The sequence below is a fragment of the Schistocerca piceifrons genome, chromosome 2, assembly GCF_021461385.2.
Source record: "Schistocerca piceifrons isolate TAMUIC-IGC-003096 chromosome 2, iqSchPice1.1, whole genome shotgun sequence".
NCBI classification, from domain to species: Eukaryota; Metazoa; Arthropoda; class Insecta; order Orthoptera; family Acrididae; genus Schistocerca; species Schistocerca piceifrons.
The window spans coordinates 845,967,286-845,989,336 of NC_060139.1; the positions used below are offsets into that span (position 1 = coordinate 845,967,286).

A 22,051-nucleotide genomic window follows, 5' to 3' on the forward strand; every position below is an offset into this window, starting at 1 on the left:
GCGCTAGGTACTATTTGCTACAGTAGTGTCTCATCGTCAGGTGTTTCCCAATCAAAGTTGCTTTCACTAGCCTCAACATCCATATCTTGAAAACTTTCAGAATTGTCGCTGAAATTATGGTAACTTTCTGAAAGCAGTTGCTCTATCTTCGAATCTGATAAATGACTTCTTTTCACCACTGAAAAAGATCACTCACCAATGCAGCGGTAAACGTGGACGAAAAAGACATGCTTCTGCAACTGTTTCAAAGGTCACACAGTGTTGACTCGCACTTGAGCTGAAAATGTTCTAACTATCCCAGAACACACAGTGTTGCCTGAAAAAAGCTGCCATCTAGTGGCTGAAGCTCAACTAATATCACAGTTTCAATGTCAGACTGACAACTCGCCATTCCCATTAGCTACTAGCCACAGAATACAATGGACAGCTATATCCATCCAACCCACTATGAATTAGCAGAGCATGGATGGAACTTAAATAGTGGCAACACTGCTGTGGAGACATTATGCAATGGAATCTACTATTGTTGCTGATAGCACATGTTGTTGACATACCTACCTTACCTCTGAGCAAATGGACTCTCCCGTCCCACATCACCAGCAAGCACACAATCAAGGGAAACACAGTCATTTGTGAGCGAGCGGTCTAACGTAACGGTGTCACTATGTTTTGAAACAGGAACGAGTTGGATCAACATTGAATGTGTCAGAGGTCATACAGCACAACAGTGTCAAGGTCTTCAAGAGGCGTGTGGGGAATCTGCATTGCCGTACAGAGCAGTGGCACATTGGGTAAAAGCCTTCAACAAAGGTCGGCAAACTGTAGCATCCTAACGCATTACATTCCTCCATAGCAGACTGTCAATGCACAGTATTACTGTTCATTTTTGGAACATCACCTGTGATCAAGCTTTGCGAAAGAAGCGGCAACACTTTCGGCACAACCCACCCATCATTTTGCACGACAATCCATGGGCGTATACAGCGCAAGCTGTGGCTGCTCTGTTTAGTCGATGGGACTGGGCAGTACTGTACCATCCACCATACTCCCCCGACTTAAGTCCTTGTGACTTTGATTTGATTCCGAAGATGAAGAACCACTTCGTGGCATTCGCTTCAGAACTGTTCCAGACATTCGACAGGCAGTAGACTGCTCCATTCGCACCACCAAGAGAACAGGCTGTAACGGTATACTACGCCTTCCACATCTATGGCAACAAGTTCTACACAATGCTGGTGACTACAATGAATGACAGTAACCGGTGGAAACATGTAACTCTTTTGTATCAGTTGTGAATAAATAGTTGCCACTATTTAAGTTCCAACCCTTGTACCTTAGGCCCAATCAGGTTTTCTTTTGTATATTCAGCTGCATGACATGCTTTTAACAAATACTTCCATATGTACCACTAGGAAGTGTAGCCTGCTAATAAATTGATTAATTTTTTGGTCCACGTCTGAATTTAACCAAGTGGTTTTTAGGGAGTCATCAGACAGGAGGCAGTAAACATCAGAAAAATACTGAGAAGGGCCTGGTGAAGCCAATTCAAGAGTATGTGTTGAGATTTTAGAGAGAAGATCTGAGACTGTCTTTCTCATAGCTTCAGATAATAATGACATTAATAAATCAGAGAGTTTTGAAGTGTTTAGTGGGTGGGCTGGATTGCTGTAGCTGCCTGTTTTACAGATTGGGGTAAGAAACCTAAGTATGGGTACCCATGGCAGTCTACTGATTAGATTTTAGTTTTCTTTCAGAAGAGAGGTAGTTTTGGGTCAAAATGTGCCGGGCCTAAATACATATTTGGAAGGAGGAGGATATAGTGTGAAGTTACTGTTCCATGGCAGCAGGGCCACTGATGTTTCTGTGCAGTGATACAGATATTATGCTTAAGAGTAAGAGTTATAATAACTGAACACGAAATGTGAAAGACAGTGACAGAGTGAACAGCTTCTCGAATTTTGTGTCTGTTGCCAATGATTTTTTTTTTGTATTGTTCATTTAAATGACACATAGCTCAAGGTTTCCACACTGGGAAAGGCTGTGACAATTGCTGATCAGAACTAAGGTGCCAGGGCACTATAAAAAATTTGCAGACTCATTCAAAAGTGACACTTTTGGAGAGAGATATAGCGCAGCGAGGGTTAGCTTTCCTCCATGCTAAATGTTTTTCATGTTTTCAGTTCCAGGTGTGAGACATTTTGTATTTTTAGAGTGCGTTCAATCTGCAGTGATGTTCTGTGACATTATGGTTCATGTCTAGAGATGCGTGAAATTCGAATGTCCTAAAAAAGTGAAATGTTTTGAAAGTATAAGAAATTTATTTCAACATTAGCAGGGTATAGGGTGTCATGTTTTCAGTTGATTTCAAAGAGTAATAAAATGCAAAAATTGGTATATTTAAGCAATTTTTTTGAAAATATTTATATTTCAGCAAAGTTTATTACTTAAATGCTAAAACATCTGAATAAACAGGCGCTAGAGTTGTAATGTTTTAAATATATGCATGATTATATGTGAAATCTCCAAATAAATATGACAAAAGAGTGAAAATTATGATTATACAGAAATATTTCTTGTGTAGCTACATATGTGCTACAAACGACATTCTGCTAACCTGTCCAAAACAAACAAACACACACACACACACACACACACACACACACACACACACACACACACACACACACGTACAAAGTGGTGGGGTAGCGCCACTTAAATGGCGAAGACTAAAAAGGCAGTGCCCCATACGCAACTCAGAATGACCTGTCAGCGGGAGGACCAAGAGGTGGTCATCCAAGCCGCTAGGAATGGCTTAAAAATCTGAAGCTTATTCCATGAAGGGAGGACCAATGGCAATACTGAAGTGATGCCACCTCCTGATGGAGGGCAACAGAGATCATTGGTGGGAATATAGGAACTAGCGGGCTGCAGCCTTGGCAGCAGCGTCAGCTACCTCATTTCCTGGCAGACCAACATGACCAGGAACCCACATAAACATCACAGTGGCTCCATCAAGTGTGAGCAAGTGACAGTTTCTTGGAGCCATTGCACTAAGGGATGGGCAGTGTACTGCACACAGAGACTCTGAAGGGTGCTGAGAGTGTCTGAGCAGAGGACACAATTGAAAAGCCTGTGTCGTCAGATGTACTCCGTGGCCCGATACAGGGCAAAGAGTTCGGCTGTAAATACTGAGCAGTGTGCCGGAAGCCGATACAAAAAACTGTCGGTGCCAATGATGAAGGCACACCCGACACCACAGTCAGTCTGAGAGCCATCAGTGTACACCAAGGTACTATTGCGAAGTTCCATAAGGTCGTGAACCAGTGGTAGAACGAGGCTGGAGTAGTGTCCTTACAAACTGAATGAAGGCCAAGGTGAACACAGGCCATCGCATGAAGCCAAGATGGTGAAGGGTTTACACCCACCAGGAAAGTTGCAAGGAGCGTCAAGTTAAGCTGCCGGAGCAAGAGCCGAATGTAAACTCCAGGAGGTAACAGATGAGAGGGTTGCGACCCATACTGGCGAGCAAAGGAGTCATCTAAGAAAGTGGCATAGGATGGGTGGCCACGCAGAGCAGACAAATGGCATGCATACCTACTGAGGAAAAAGTCACGATGGTAGGACAGTGGTAGTTCAGCAGCTTCTCATACTCTCAACCGGGCTAGTGCATAAACAAAGCACACACCGTCTAGTTTTGAATGGACAAAGGACCAGTACAGACAGAGAAGGATGCTTCGATCTGCACCCCAGGAAGTACCACTGAGGACATGTAGGACATTGAGAAACTGCGTACGGCAGGCTGCAGGTAAGACACATGGGAGGACCAAGGGAGTTTCCTATCAAGCATGAGCCCCAGGAATTTTGTAGTTTCAGTGAATGGAAGAGCAACAGGCCCACAAAGTAAAGATGGTGGGAGAAGCCAATTGAGAAATTCATACTGACAGTTTTGTCGGTGGAAAAACGAAAACCATTGACTTGTTAGACACTGCATGCTGCATATGTTCCGTACAAGAAGCACAGAGGCAAACAAGGCAGAATGAGCTTTGTGATTAGTCTTGTTGAACAGGTGGTCTTATCTTCACTAAGAAAAGGGACATCAGTAAGAAGCTAACCTAGAACATCAAAAGCAACATGCCTTACAGCCAGGCCTTTTCCAGGCCTTCTGCTACCTACAACAAAGAAAGACCAACAAGAAGGTGTGTGCCATGTATGGGGAAAAAACTTCGTAAATTGACTTCATACTGGTGTGCAGAATGCCAAGTTTCCTTATGTACAGGACCTTGCTTTAAAATGTTTCACACTGAAAACAACATCAAGCAAATAAATTTATTAGCTTCTGCAATATATTTTATTAATTCCCATTCGATACCAACTTAAATTAAAAAATGAAAACATGGAGGACAACTTTTATGCGAGTGAAAAGTACTGTGTGAGACTGTACCAGGGCACACTGGCGCAAATTACCCGCTGAGAAATGAAATTCTCAGATGGTCATTATCCCATTCTGTTCTTTGAATAGATGATTAACTATGCACAAGTGGAGACAGTCAAGACTTTTGGGTTAATGAGCTTATGTGAAGCTTTGAACTGTTCAGGATAAATACAAAAATAACCATAGGAACAGTCTCTACAAAACCACAGCTTCTTGCAAACACTGAAATTCACTACAGTTTTTTCATTTACTACTATCACGTATTTATTTTCTTCACCACCCTCAAGAATGTGCAAATAAAAGCAACAACTATTTATCATCTGAACTATTACTCATGTTTACTATACAGCAGCTAACTCTCTCTTAAGAAGTGTCATTTAACAATTAAACTGCTGAGCCCTGTCCATGGCCACACATAGTTGGCAACAACATATTCAGACAGTGTTGGCAACCCACACACTGAATCTTAAACAGGATTACCTATTCCTCAGCTTTGTGTCACATGAATTGCTCTGAATTTTCCTGGGCCCAGTTTCAATGACATTTAATGTCAAATGCTTTTATCTCTTTGCTTCCAAAGCATCCTTTTGTTGTTAAATTTTGCCTTTTATTTCCAATTTCAGAAATGACGTAAGTAAAAATGCCTCTCTCCTCACATTGCTCAATTTACTAATCCTACTTATTCCAATGTCAACGATGTCAAATACTACCCCATTAACCATTGTCCTGAGTAGATTTATTTTGTCTTCTCTGTCTGATCCATACATGCTAATTCTCAAACATTACTAAGTATTTCTTATGACTAAATATTGTATTACTTATATTCCATAAACCAGCTTCTTTAAAAAAAATCCACCTTAGATGGAACACCACTCAATTTGATGTACAATAACCACAATATGGCTCATTTCAGGGCCTTCATTTAATATACTTTGCTGGCCTTTAAGCTGCTTCCAACTTTGTGCTCTTAATCCCTTTTCATTTCTGCACCGTACAGTCATTTCATGCAGATAAACAATAAACAGTAACTTTTACTCATCAAAGTTTCTTACCTTGTTTTCTGCTATCCTCTACTACTTTAACCTCTCTCGATTTACCATTTTCCTCATGTCACTTACCTATCTATGAACTTGTTTCACTCTAATGGATTATAATTTGCTAATGCTTTCATCCAGTAACACTTCATTAATTTCTTGAGAATTTCTGATAGGTATGACACCATCCAGCTTCGACATGTTTCTTCAAATTATTGACTACAATATGGCATATATTCCAGTATCATTCAGCAGCAGTACACTAGGCACTTGAATATTTAACACTGATAATATTTTGAAAAGAGAGAGAATAAAAACCAACCATTGAAAGAAATTTCAAAAGCTCCAGTTGAAACCAGTTGACCCTCAACTGCATTGCACACAAAAAAAGTCATCATACAGGAGTATATTTTGTTGTTGATGCACCAAGTCCACCATGGAGGTTGCTCTTGACCAAACAAATTAAATATATTCATTCCACTTAATATGCACCCAATTAACAACATTTTTGCAACTCCCTGTAAAATGAAAACAAGTTTTAAGAAAAACAAGGAAATAATCCCAAACAACTAATTTAAATTACAAATAACCATATTAAAGTTAGTGTGTCACTATGGTATTGTGAACATTCCAAAAGGACATTGAAGATTCCCAGGCAGTACCACTTATTCTGAATCAAGCCAGCAATAACAAACTAACTTAAGTTTTTCCTTAAAATACTCTATTAATTAAGCATTTATATACTTCTTTGCTTTTTTCAGCTTTTCTGTGACACTCCTGTACATCAGACAAACTTGTCACCATATGTATTGCCCTCCCTGTCCATGTCATATTTGCCTTTAAACCTAATTTGTATGGGTTCCAAACACTTCAGCAATATTCTAGGATTGGCCACACAAGAGTTTTGTAACCAATCCCCTCTGTAAACTGACTACATTTTCTCACTATCCTACCAACAAACAGAAGTTTATCACATGCTTTATCTATACTTGATCTTAAATATGATCATGCAATTTGATATCATCAACATGGTTACATCCAGATAATTGTACAAGTTTATTGCGTAAAATTACAACTCACATTTTAATCATAGGATACTGTGCTTCTATATTTGTGAAGTGAATGGTTTTAGATTTCTGGACATTTAAGACAAGTTGCCAATCTTAGCACCACTTTGAAATCTCACCATTTTCTGACTGGATATTTTTGCAGTTTTCTTCAGATGGTAAATTTTATACAACTGGATCATCTACAAAAAGTCTGTGGATACTATTAATATTGTCTGGAAGACATTTTAGTAATGTCAATCTAGTACATCATGAGAAGTTTGCTAGGTTTCAAGTCTGGAGGTGCTTTCTGATCCCGAGGTTTTTTTGTTATGGTTTTAGGGCGCAAAACTGCTACGGTCATTAGTGCCTGGTCTGTGACTTAGGAAAAGGTAAAAAAAAAAACGATACTTTAAAGCAGTAGCAATGGGAGCGAAACTCAAAAAAGTGGGGAAACCACAAAAAAAGAGGGAAAGCTTAAAAACCACTATAGAAGTGGGATTATATGTCCCCAAAAAGAGCTTCAAATGGCTGACGTCATCTCACTGGCACTAATGAACTCGAGAACACGATCGGATGAGTGCGTGTCATCTGCTAAAATGGAAGATATATCAGGCGACAGCTGTAGACGGGCGCGTAACGGAGTAAAATAGGGGCACTCAAGTAAGAGGTGTCTCACCGTCCACAGTTGAGAGCAGTGGGGACAGAGTGGGGGAGGATCGCCGCTTAAAAGGTGTCGATGACTAAAGATCCTGGCATTGAGGAAGCGTATCAGTGAGTGTGAGTGTGTTCACAAACTGATGATATGCTTCCTCAATACCAGGATCAGCAAGGACCTGCAGACTAAACCCAACAACCTTCTCACGATGTACTACATACTGAGGCTGATATTACTAAAATTCCCATCAGGGAAGAAGTGTTAGCTGTTTGTTTTGCGTATAAAGTTAAGGAACCACAAGTTTGTTCTGCCTGTTTAACTGGCACAAAGTTTGCTTTCTCCTGTGTATTGCCATATAAAGGATGATATATAAATTAGAATTTAACGTTTCACTGACACACCAGAACAAAAGAAACACAATGTGCAGTTGGGCAAACAAATGTATAGAAATCATCCTAGCCTGTTTGAGAAACCAACCCCAATTTGCCTCAAGTGACTAGAGTAATCAAAGGAAACAATGAGTGATAACAGAGTTAAATGACATTTTCCAAATGTATGTTCACTGCCTGAAACACAGTCATCTCAGCTGCTCCGAGACAAAATCTGGAAAGCAACTGTATCAGACTATTACTGTGTTTCATTTGAAAATATACCATATGCAATTCTGCAAACAACTAAAATGCATGGCCGAGAGTGCTTCCCATTTTACCAGTTGTTAGGATCCTTCCTGTTTGATTCATGTATGGAGTGTGGAAAGAACTGACTGTTTAAATGCCTCTGAACATGCTATAATTAATTTAATCTTGTCCTTATAATTCTTATGTGAGCCATATGCAGAGGGTTTTAGTATATTTCTAAGATTTGTGTTTTAAAGCTGGTCCTTGAAGTTTTGCCGGTGGGCTTCATCAGTATAGTTTGTAGTTATCTCTTAAGTTTCTGTCAGTACAGTTTCTTCACCATCTCTGCGACATTCACGTGTCAAACACATGACTGTTCATGCTGCCCTTCTCTTTGTACATTCAATATCCTTCTTAGTCCTACTTTGTAAATTTGGCCACCTGTCGAAAGTCTGAATAACAACCTCTTGCAGTGCAGGAAGAGTGTCAATGAGGTTGTGGAAGGCACTGACAGGAATGTGGAGTCACACTCACTCTAGTGCAATGGCCAGTTGCACTAGATTTCTTGGTTGAGGATCCATGGTGTGAACAGCCTGATCAAGGTGGTCAGACATTCTTGATCAGGTTTAAATCCAAGGAGTTTGGTGGCTAGTCGAGTACAGTAAACACATCCTGGTGCTCTTCAAACCATGCAGGAACACTATGAGCTATGCAGCATGTTACATTTTCCTGCTAATAGATATGCTGAGGAAAAACAAACTGCGCCTGTAGCACATTCCTATCTATGTGATGTGTCTTTATCCTATGCCTTCCAGAATAACAAGATCATCCAGGAAGTGCCACAAAAGCATTTCCAAGACCATAATACTCCCTCCAGGTTGCAAGATGTTTGCTTTCAGACATCTCATACCATAAAAAAATCAACAACTGTCCAACAGAGCACAGAATAAGATTCATCTGAAAAGACCACCTGACATCAAGTTATGGTACTGCTGAACACCAGTCAGCATGGATGCATGAACCACATACCTGCTGCAGAGATCTGTAAGCAGCAATGTTCACTGAAACTGTCATTGGCGAGATAGTGTTGGTAGCCCCTTAGTTCATCTGCACAGTCAGTTCTTCAATAGTTTCATGTCTATTTGCCTGCACACATCTCCACAGCAGTCATTCATGCGTATCATCTATGGCCTGTGGTGGACCACAGTTGCCTAGATGCCAGTTTTGGACAGCACCACTTTACCATACATTGTTCACTTCAATCATAGTGGCATGCCAACAGTTTACATACTTAGCTGTTTCATAAATGCTTCCACCCTTGGCCTGAAAGCCAATGATCATACCCCTTTCAATGTCAGATAAATTGCTCCATTCCCGCATTACGACAATGACTGCACTGTGTTTTCCATATCCTCCCGACACCATTTACATGCCCTCTACTGCTAATGCTGCCACCTGCTCTTTGTGAATGGTTATTGCATGTCGATATCTAACATAAGCTATGGTCACATTAACGTGACCAGACTATATAGTATGAGCTGACCAAATTGAGACATACTGATATTATAGTCACAGGTTACCAGGTTTTTTCCCCATTTTGTGAAGTACATCTTTTTATGTTTCTTAACATTTATAGCAAGTTGTCAATCACTTCCAAACCTTATCAAGATCTGACAATATTTGCACAGATTTTCTCAGACAGAACTTCATTATAAGTAGCTGCATCACTTGTGAAAAGTCTAAGATTGCTATTAAATTTTCTGCAAGTTCATTAATATACAAAGTGAACAGCAATGGTCCCAACAAACTATTCTGTTGCATACCTGAAGTTACTTACACATCTGCAGATGATTCTCCATCCAAGATAACATGTTGCACATCCTCCCTACCAAGAAATCCTCAATCAATCCAGTCACAAATTTGAGTAAAATTCGATCCAAATATCGAAAAATAGGGTGAGATGTGTGATTTGTGTTTCACATTATCAATGTTTCAGAATCCATTCTGTTTGTTGTGGAGGAGGCCATTCTTTTTGAGATACATTTTAACTCAAAGTATGTATAGGAGTCTACAACAAAATGGAGATCAAGGATATCTGACAGTACTTTTGTGGGTCACTTCTGCTCCCCTTCATCTAGACGGATGTGGCTTGGCTCTCTTCCAACTACTGGGCTTGATTATATTAGAAGATTAGCAATTATATGAAGAGCAATTAGAATCAATGCCTCACAAAAACAAATTGACAACAGCAGGTGCACTAGACTCTTGCTAATCCGGCCGTTCCTTGTCCATATGGGTGCTGGATTAGCGAAAGTGCCGGATTATTGGCAGTGTCTTAAATTCAGTGTAAACATGTAGGGATTAAACTTCCTGGCAGATTAAAACTGTGTGCCCGACCGAGACTCGAACTCGGGACCTTTGCCTTTCGCGGGCAAGTGCTCTACCAACTGAGCTACCGAAGCACGACTCACACCCGGTACTCACAGCTTTACTTCTGCCAGTACCTCGTCTCCAACCTTCCAAACTTTACAGAAGCTCTCCTGCAGGAAGTTTCATATCAGCGCAAACTCCGCTGCAGAGTGAAAATCTCATTATGTAGGGATTATATTCTGTTAAATCCAAAGAGACATTCATTTTCATAGAAAACTTAGTCCCTGAGTGTGTGTATAAATACAATAGTATCACTCACTATGAAATCTGTCCCAAATTTTTAGTTGCAAAAATATGTTATGGCAGTATGTTTTATCACACTACAGCTTTACAAGCCTTACATTAAGGCTGCATGTTTCTGATTGTTGCATAATCTACTCCAGGAAGATGCCTCAGCACCAGCAGTGAGAGGTATCTTCATGTTCTCTTATCCTACATCTTCTTCTTCACTACTTTCATCATAATTTTAGTATACACCTTTGATTATCTCTTCTTCTAATAAAGTTTGGTCACACAGTTGCTCATCCAACACTACTCAGCTGCAATGGCTTTTCGTAAAGAACCTCAGTTCTACTAACTTCTTATTTCAAGTTACTGTTTGACGTCTAGCATGATGTGTTCCCCTTTAGATGCTATGACATTGAACCATAAAGAAAGCCATAATTTCAAACATGTACAGTATTGTAATTAACTAACATCATTGCTGCACATGAGAATTCATTACTATATGCGTCATCTCAGCTTGAGCAACTAGAGGCTGGATGCAGACTGGATTACTGAGAGGCCAGACTAGTGGGGGCCAGATTAACGAGATTTAGTGTATTTCCTAAACCCTTGAGTACCACAGTTCCATGATAAAGTCATAACTAGCAAGAGTTCTTATATTTATATCATATCGAAACAAGGCCCTGGGAGTAGACAACATTGCATTAGAACTACTGATAGCCTTGGGAGAGCCAGCCTAGACAAAACTCTACCACCTGGTGAGCAAGATGTATGATACCAGCAAAATACCCTCAGACTTCAAGAAGAATATAATTATTCCAATCCCAAAGGAAGCAAGCTTTGACAGGTGTGAAAATTACCTAACTACCAGCTTAATAAGTTACACCTGCAAAATACTAACAAATTCTTTACAGGTGAATGGAAAAACTGGTAAAAGCAGACCTCGAGGAAACGAGTTTGGATTCTGTAGAACTGTCTGAACTTGAGGCAATACTGACTCTACAACTTATCTTGGAAAACAGATTAAGGAAAGGCAAACCTACATTCCTAGCATTTGTAGACTTAGAGAAAGCTTTTGACAATGTTGACTAGAATAAACTCTAAAGGTGGCAGGGATCAAATACAGAGGACGAAAGACTATTTACAATTTGTACAGAACCCAGATGGCAGTTGTAAGAGTTGAGGGGCACGAAAGGGAAGCAGTTGTTGGAAAGGAGTGAGACAGGGTTGTAGCCTATGCCTGATGTTATTCAATCTGTGTATTGAGCAAGCAGTAAATGAAATAAAAGAAAAATTCGGAGTAGGAATTAATATTCATGGAGAAGAAATAAAAATGTTGAGGTTTGCCAATGACATTGTAATTCTATAGACGCAAAAGAGCAGTTCAACAGAATGTCTTGAAAGGAGGATATAAGATGAACATCAACAAAAGAAAAACGAAGATAATGGAATGTAGTCTAATTAAATCAGGTGATGCTGAGAGAATTACATTAGGAAATGAGACACAAAGTAGTAGATGAGTTTTGTAACTTGGGGAGCAAAATAACTGATGACAGTCAAAGCACAGGCGATATAAAATGTAGACTGGCAATGGCAAGAAAAGCATTTCTGAAGAACAGAAATTTGTTGACAAGTATAGATTTAAGTGTCAGGAAGTCTGTCTTTTCTGAAAGTGAAACATGGACGATAAATATTTTAGACAAGAAGAGAATGCAACCTTTCAAACTGTGGTGCTACAGAAGAATGCTGAAGATCAGATGGGTAGTAGATATACTGAATAGAATTGGGGAGAAGAGGAATTTGTGGCACAGCTTGACTAGAAAAAGGGATTGGTTGGTAGGACATGCTCTGAGGCATCAAGGGATCACCAATTTAGTACTGGAGGGTAGTGTAGAGCGTAAAAATCATAGAGGGAGACCAAGAGATGACTACACTAAGCAGATTCAGAAGGATGTAGGTTGCTGCAGTTACTTGGAGATGAAGAGACCTGCACAGGATAGAGTAGCATGGAGAGTTGTATCAAACCAGTCTCTGGACTGAAGACAACAACCATAGGTATGGAAAGGTTTATGGGAAGCACTAACTGCTGTGAAAAGTCAATGACAAAATAATATACAGTGCACATAATACAACCACAGCAGTGTGGGGAAGTCATTAAAAAGTACACATGGGCAGAAAAAGTTGTAATAATATACTGACAAGGGAGAGGTTTAAGTACTAAAAGATCCACAAAACCAGCAAACTGTGTAAATTAGCATTTTTCAGTAACTGCAGAGAAATGATGACAAAAATTTCCAAAGGTAGATGCATCACTTTAAATAATTATGCACTAAGAACAATGATGTTACTGCCAGCAACACAGCATGAAGTCAGTAAAACTTAAAAAAAGAAGAAAAGAATATTTCCATAGACTTACATGAAGAACCAACAGATATCCTGAAACAATGTATACAGCTCCCATAACAAACATAATAAATGAATAATTCACAGCAAGGAAATTTCCAGAGTATTTAAAAGCACAGGAGGAGGAGGAGGAGGGTATTAGTGTTTAACGTCCCGTCGACAACGTGGTCATTAGAGACAGAGCGCAAGCTCGGGTGAGGGAAGGATGGGGAAGGAAATCGGCCGTGCTCTTTCAAAGGAACCATCCCGGCATTTGCCTGAAGCGATTTAGGGAAATCACGGAAAACCTAAATCAGGATGGCCGGAGACGGGATTGAACCGTCGTCCTCCCGAATGCGAGTCCAGTGTGCTAACCACTGCGCCACCTCGCTCGGTGCACAGGAGGTTTACTTCTTGTAAAGAAAGGTAATGCGAAAGACAAACCTACTGGCCCATTTCTCTTCTGTCATCATTATCAAAAGTAAAAGAATCTTGAAAGGCAGATTACTGATCTACTTCACAAAGTCAACCTTTCACGAGAATCGATTCAGTTCCCAAAGTGGTAGATGTACAGAATTAGTCATAGTAGATTAACAAAAGTGGTACTAAAGGCACTTGATAAAGATGAGTGTGCCACAACATACATTTAGAGCATTAAAGAGCTTTTGATATTGTTGACATAAGGTTCTACTAAATAAACTAGAAACATTAGGAACAACAGGTATAGCTGATGAACGATTCAGATCATACCTACGAAACAGGGTATAAAGAATAGAGATAACATACCTCAAATGCATCTAAACTTTTTACTGAAACACTTATCAGAAGAAATAATCATTAATACAAAGATTTAATCAGAATATTAGGGCAGATTCTGTTCCTGATCTACATCAACGACTTTCAACAGAAAATCCAGGGTGGAATGTAACTATTATGAGAAGGAAAAATGCCAGTCCCAATATAGCAGAGCTGCTGCATCACAGATAGGCACAAAACAAAACACTTAACGCTTTCGACCAATGGCCTTTGTCAAAACACACACACACACACACACACACACACACACACACACACACACACACACACCCCCTGTGGTTTCAGTTGCCCGAGACTGCACTCGTGTGTGAGTTGCGTTTGCGTTTGTGTGTCTGTGAGACTGCACTCTTGTGTGTGTGTGTGTGTGTGTGTGTGTGTGTGTGTGTGTGTGTGTGTGTGTGTGTGTGTGTGTGTGTGTGTGTGGTCGAGGGGGCTTTGACAAACGCCTTGTTGGCCGAAAGTTTGTGACAGTCTTTTTGTAGCATCACCCCTATATGGTGAGTAGCTACTATTCTTTCCATAATATTGTTGCATTCTATCCTGGCTCTTCCATGGTTTGACACTGTTTAATTCAATGCAGATGGCACCTCTGAAAACTGCTGACTCCAAGATGCATGCTACTCTTAATATTACGATGCCACAGGAAGGTTTCAGATTGTGGCTGGTGATATGTGTAGAACAGATGCAGCAACAACTTGCATAGCTGTGCACAAAACATTGGCCAGCATTGCTTCACTGAAGAAACAATTTATCAAGTTGCCTATGGAAGAAAATGAAGTCAGAAAACACAATGTGATTTTTATCAAATATGGGTAGCATGTTTACCTGGTGATTTAGGTGGTACTCACTGTACCCATATCCTAGCACTGTACCCATATCCCCATCAAATTTCCTTTTTTTGCCAAAGTGCACACACACTTAGGAATTGTCACGGATAATTTTCGTTAACTGCACAAGTGATCTCAGATGATAAGGTTAATCAGGATGTATTAAAATGTGCACATGGCATGAAAATCTGTCTGAAGAAATTACAGTGCCAACAGAAAAATAAGCTCACAGGAGTCACAATGCAAGAAGAGCAGAATTTATTAGTAATGTATTTATATGAAAACAGTTATTCCTTTTTCTTATTGGCTGTAGTATCTATCAGGTAATTTTGTGTGTTCTATTTTGTCTTTATATTGGCCCAACATGATTTAAAGCAACATATATTTTAATATAGGGAGAAGTTTGAAGATATCTTTTTTATTTTCAGTTTATTTTCCTCCATCTTTATAATACAATATCTTCTTCGATTATAAATACTGTTTACCTACATTGTATGGTTTGTGTGTGTTCGAACTGTGATAATTATGTCAATAGCTGATTTTAGTGGTGTTGTTAAGCATGTTTTGTGCTCACTTAGATCAACAGTGGGGATAAATTTAGTGTTCTATAATATAGCTGTGTCCTCAATGAACTAATGTCAACACTGACCTCAAGTCTGCAATGTTTATAAAATCAGCCCTTACAAATCCTATCATCAGTTTGTAACAGCCAGTGTCTTAGTTACAAATTTTTCATATGTACTCTCAGTTATTCACTATGGATTTTTTTCTGTGGCAGTAGTGGTGGTGACAACAAATGCATAAAATATAACAATGGTTTTCAAAGAACAGTAAAGAACCATACAAATAACCAAAAACAGTAGTGGAGCTCATTGTAAAGTTATGATCAAAACAAAGGGGATTTTAACCCTTCCACCGAAAAGTACATTTGCCAAACAGTTAAGTAGATCGAAAATAGCCCCGAACAGTGACAATCATCAAAAATAACATTGATAATCACTGCATAAACAGCTCTGTCCATGACCATTGAACAAGATCTAAACTGAACTTTTATTAGCATGTGAAAACACACAAGACTCAAAACAGCATTTTATGTTTAGGAATAAAACAGTACAATGACCAGCCAAAGGAGATTCAAATGACCACTAAAACTTATTTAATAAGACAGGTAAAAAGTAGCCTAACTGTCGATTAATACAGTCTATGAATTGATGAACTGCTTGGATAACGCAGCAGTGGTTTAGTAAAAAAGATTATTAATAATAATAAATAATAATATTATATTTCGTACCACGTAACACTTCCACACTTTTTTCACCCCTTTGGGTTTCCTTTCTAGTAAAGCTTATTCCCAAAGTTAGTCAATGCGTAATACAAAAATCTTATCCTCTTTCTGAACTCAACATCTCACATGTAGAGGGATGATATAATTGTTGAGGTTACCAGGTGGGATGTTGCCATACTCAAAATTCAAACAAGATATCATCATTATGGTCCTGACATCAGTGGAGACTGTGTGTAGTGTTGCATTGTGAAAGTGTGTATAGTGACTAGGTGTGAGAAATGAACAAACAGTACAGCACTAGCTGTATTTAATATTAAATAACCTCTTCGCAAAACTGTATAAACCGAATAAAGCAGAATCATTTTAAACAGATTGGCCTCGTTTTTGTGAGGGAGGAGCTTCCTATCTTCATCCAGCCGTGCTGATTTAGGTTTTCCGTGGTTTCCCTAAATTATGGTTCACAGCCCACCACCTGTCTCATTCTTGAGAAACTAGACCTGTAACTATGTAAATACCTCTAAATATGAATCACTTTATTTCTGTCATTCTTAAATTTTAAAAGCACATGATGTCCAATGTCTTTGTAAAACTGATCTATTGATGAGTAAAAAAACAAGCAGTTGTTGCCAACATGAAACTTCGAGATTAACAGAATCCTTCAATATTGCTTTGCAAACTCAGAACAAAATCTTATCTTTCTTCTTAACTCATGCCTAGTTATGCTACATATCCATCTGTCACCACAATCAACAATCTAATTATGTAGACACAAAAAAATGTATTTTTCACTCTCTTCCTGTCTGATGGAGTTTGATGTCACACACCACACGATGAAGCCAATTTCCGATAAATGCATGGATAGCCCTTAGCAAACTTTTAATGATTACCAACTGTTACTGTAGTATTCATCTAACATAGCTACAAATATATACAAATGAAATGAAATGTTGTGTGGCTAAGGCCCCCCGTCGGGTAGACCATTCGCCTGGTGCAGGTCTTTCGATTTGACGCCACTTCGGAGACCTGCGCGTCAATGGGAATGAAATGATGATGATTAGGACAACACAACACCCAGTACCTGAGCGGAGAAAATCTCCGACCCAGCCGGGAATCGAACCCGGGACCTTAGGATTGACATTCCGTCACGCTGACCACTCGGCTACCGGGGCCGGACAATATACTGAAATCTTATGAATAAAAAAGCACAAATTAAGAAAACTTTGTTCCCAAATTTCAGTTACTCCACTGTCCACCACTCCTGCAAGTAAATTTGGAGAGTTATATTTGCATTGATTACACCATGACATTTATCTGGGAATTTCTATATCCAGTAAGCACACTCAAAAAGAACTTTCTTAACTGATCCTGTAGATTTCCTAATGTTTTATCTCTAACTATGAAAAAATTATCAATCGTCTTAACTGCTTATAGAAACATTAACAGACACACTTCCAACACTGAAGACTTTGAGAAACACTATTTTCCACTTCCAGCAGTACAAATACCTGAAATGGGCTCTTTCTACTATTAAAAGTTACGGCTTAAAATTACTTCTTCACATTAACGCACTAAAATAGCTGAATATTTAGCGACAGTTAATTGGATCAAAAAGCTAATATAACTTTACTTACCAATGCTTGAGCTAGGAAAATATTGATGTTTGGAGGTGGATATAGGTCGCCCTCTACCATTATCTCGGGATACTTTTGACGCAGTATGGCTGCATACTGCTCAAAAAGCCCTCTGTAGCCTCACGAATAGCTAAGGGGGGGAAGTTTCATAATTAGATATGCCAAACACCAAAATGAAAATCTGTTTATCAGCTACAGGTTAGAAGGTAAGACAGTTATTATAAAATTTTATATATTTGATGTACGAGGTTACATTTTGCAACAGGAGATACAATTTACTGAAATCTCGATACCAAACTTACCAATACAAAAATTTCAAAGTTGGTCCCAAGTACGAATTCATCGTTAACTTGGTTGTCGGTATTTCTTTATCGCGCCCATGGACACTTGCCAGAGCAATACATAAAACAACAGACATGAATCCAATACGCGACATAATGGCGTTACGTCTCTTTACACTGTTGCCATAAATTAATGTCAATTTAACCTCGTACAGTCATTACACAACACTTCACCATCAGAACTCACTCTACCAGAGATGTTTCACTTGACAACAACTTTGCCAAATCGATCTTTGTTTAACAACCGAAGAAGTAGGATGTTAGTTTGTGATTGCAAGATTCTGTTCAGATTTTAATGGAATAAATTATTATCAACAGTAATTCCTTCGGAAAAGGAAGCAATTTAAAAATGTGAGTACTGCCACAGTCTCAGACTGTGGTACTGCAAAGCGCAGATGCCCTTCTCACCATGAATATGAAAGTCGATCAAATTGCTTGAATTGCTACCAAGCTGCTGTGTATCTGACGGTTGCAGTGACATAACCGGAGCCTTTCAAGAACTAGCCTTTAACTAAAGTACCTGAAATGAAGATAATATCTATGAAATATGACTAATGAAATGGGACACATACATACTGTCTACCAAATAGGTTGTTTGATAAAATCTGTAATATACTTTGTCAGAGGGCAAATACTGTGACCCCGAAAAAGTATTTTTATTTATCATTTTAAAAAATCTCTAACGTAAGCCGTGATACCGTGAATGTAGCATCGAGAATGATGAAGTCTTTCTAAATTTTTAATTTTAAGAAACATAACAGACACATATTCGCTGTTCTTTACTTCCATGGAAATTTGTTGAGCTTTTTCTTTTGAGAAAAAGAATTTCAGAGCTTGTGCTATTCACTTCGTGCCTACTGTACTGATGCAAGCATCTAATGAGTTTGTTTTCATTCTGACGTGACCACGAGCGCGTTTGAGTTCTTCGCAATTTTCTTTCGGCGTTTGTAATGTGGATCTATTGGCCCAGAAGCAAATATGATACCTACATTCTCCTATCAACAGCGCTGCATTCTCATCGGATCAGTCCATAGCCCACGCAATTCATGTCGTCAGAATAAAACATAGACAAGAGAGGACGAAAGTTTTCCATACCGCTAGCGCCGAACCAAACAGCAATCTGACTTCCTCTGATGATTCGTAACAGACCGACAACGAACACTACGTATCACAAGCGAATGCCAACCAAACACGAGCAATGCCGTTCACTCATGCACGCATAGTGTTTACTGTTTACACCACAGAGCATCCTCGTTGGCATTCCACATTCGCTTGTGTTCGTTGTGTGCTTTTTGTAGCCTCACAAACGACTTGGCTTCCACTTACAATCACTTTCCGCCAAGCCTGTACACAATGAAGAAGAACAGAAATACTATACAGAGCAAAGTATTTGCGTCTTCAGCAGAGACAATGGCTGGTGTATATTTAGTAAAATTAATAAAAATGAATTTAAAAAATTTATGTAAAATACGTCAACATTATTTTAAGTATGTACATAGAATAAAAATATTTAAGTATCAAATAATAATTTTTTGTGACTATAGATTCATATGAATTTGGTTTTGAGTAAAGGAAGATAACGATGCCTACTGGTACCGTAGGGTTTCTAGTGTGTAATTGGCTTGATTACAACATACAACGAGTGGTTCCAGGACCTTGAAACCAACGAAATCTTCGGAGGAGTTCAAGGAATACACTTAACAACGAGGCGAGTGCATCAGTTACTTGCAACAGAGGTTCTTTGTATTGACATGGATACAGTTTTGTTTATGGATGCAGTTTTGTTTAGGAGTGGATAGGAAACAAATATGAGCTGTGTTAACGAATTTTTAATTCGTAAAGGAAGTTTTAAATCACATAAAGGCATAAAATATAATGAACCATGACTATTGTGAACACTATTACAACGACTGGCATAGAGCAAAATGGTAGTGATGTTAAGTTAATGAAGAAACACAATTGAACACTTCACTTAATGTACATCAGAAGTTTGAATTTGTTAATCTGCTAATTGTAATAAAAGAAGATAGTGGCATCTGCAATTTAGATTCGACATTACATAGTTCTATGCCAGTAGTTCGTCACAAAACGAGAACGAGTTGGCAATGATTTCCTTTTGAAAATGTTGCAAGAAATTGAAAAGCTTGATCAGAAAATGGAGAAATCTTGTCAGAAAGTGATTCAAGTAAATGAAAAATTTTGGCAAGCAATAAAAGGGGACTGAATGACGGTTTCAACAAATTATACTATGCACTTGATAATATTCAAATTGAGTTTACTAATATGTCTAATCAGAAATATGGACCTGAAACTGCAACTCAAGGCTTGAAGACACACACAAACAGCAACAAAACTATCAAAGTACTGTGATGAATGTAGGAATGTCGAGACACTGAACATAGTTAATTTAAATGCAATTATTTCATGTAATAACTGTGCAGAAATGGACAAATTGCGCCAGGAAGCTAATCTTTCGCAGAATCCAAAGAAATTCTGGTTGTACTTAAAGGCTGCTAGTGGCACCAAAGTTACTGTCCAGTCACCCATGAGTGAGACTGGTACTGAAATTGAGAGCAGCAAAGCAAAAGCAGAAACGCTGAACTTTATTTTCAAATGTTCTTTTGCAAAGGAAAACGCAGGAAGTCTGTCCAGACTTAATTCTCGTACCACTGAAAAGACGAGTGAAACAGATTTAGTGTGAGTGATGTCGATAAACAGTTGAAATCGTTAAAATTGCACAAAATCCCAGGGCTTAGTGGAATTCCTATCAGATTCTATATCCAGTTCACATCTGAGTTAGCTCCTCTGTTAACTATAATCTATCATAGGTCTCTCAAACAAAAATTTGTGCACAGTAGTTGAAAGAAAGCGCAGGTCATACCTGTCTACAAGAAGGGTTGTTGTTGTTGTTGTGGTCTTCAGTCCTGAGACTGGTTTGATGCAGCTCTCCATGCTACTCTATCCTGTGCAAGCTTTTTCATCTCCCAGTACCTACTGCATCCTACATCCTTCTGAATCTGCTTAGTGTATTCATCTCTTGGTCTCCCTCTACGATTTTTACCCTCCACGCTGCCCTCCAATACTAAATTGGTGATCCCTTGATGCCTCAGAACATGTCCTACCAACCGATCCCTTCTTCTGGTCAAGTTGTGCCACAAACTTCTCTTCTCCCCAATCCTATTCAATAGTTATGTGATCTACCCATCTAATCTTCAGCATTCTTCTATAGCACCACATTTCGAAAGCTTCTATTGTCTTCTTGTCCAAACTATTTATCGTCCATGTTTCACTTCCATACATGGCTACACTCCATACGAATACTTTCAGAAATGACTTCCTGACACTTAAATCAATACAGGATGTTAACAAATTTCTCTTCTTCAGGAACGCTTTCCTTGCCATTGCCAGCCTACATTTTATATCCTCTCTACTTCGACCATCATCAGTTATTTTGCTCCCCAAATAGCAAAACTCCTTAACTACTTTAAGTGCCTCATTTCCTAATCTAATTCCCTCAGCATCACCCGACTTAATTAGACTACATTCCATTATCCTTGTTTTGCTTTTGTTGATGTTCATCTTATATCCTCCTTTCAAGACACTGTCCATTCCATTCAACTGCTCTTCCAAGTCCTTTCCTGTCTCTGACAGAATTACAATGTCATCGGCGAACCTCAAAGTTTTTATTTCTTCTCCATGAATTTTAATACCTACTCCGAATTTTTCTTTTGTTTCCTTTACTGCTTGCTCAATATACAGATTGAACAACATCGGGGAGAGGCTACAACCCTGTCTTACTCCCTTCACAACCACTGCTTCCCTTTCATGTCCCTCGACTCTTATAACTGCCATCTGGTTTCTGTACAAATTGTAAATAGCCTTTCGCTCCCTGTATTTTACCCCTGCCACCTTTAGAATTTGAAAGAGAGTATTCCAGTCAACATTGTCAAAAGCTTTCTCTAAGTCTACAAATGCTAGAAACGTAGGTTTGCCTTTCCTTAATCTTTCTTCTAAGATAAGTCGTAAGGTCAGTATTGCCTCACGTGTTCCAGTGTTTCTACGGAATCCAAACTGATCTTCCCCGAGGTTGGCTTCTACTAGTTTTTCCATTCGTCTGTAAAGAATTCGTGTTAGTATTTTGCAGCTGTGACTTATTAAGCTGATAGTCCGGTAATTTTCACATCTGTCAACACCTGCTTTCTTTGGGATTGGAATTATTATATTCTTCTTGAAGTCTGAGGGTATTTCGCCTGTTTCATACATCTTGCTCACCAGCTGGTAGATTTTTGTCAGGACTGGCTCTCCCACGGCCGTCAGTAGTTCCAAT

The 22,051-nt window shown here is 39.0% G+C and overlaps 1 pseudogene; it reads right to left on the reverse strand.

Moving 5' to 3' along the window:
* LOC124776674 overlaps window positions 1-17,991 on the reverse strand; it is a 30,691-nt pseudogene extending 12,700 nt beyond the window's left edge.
* Between the last annotated feature and the right edge of the window lie 4,060 nt (window positions 17,992-22,051).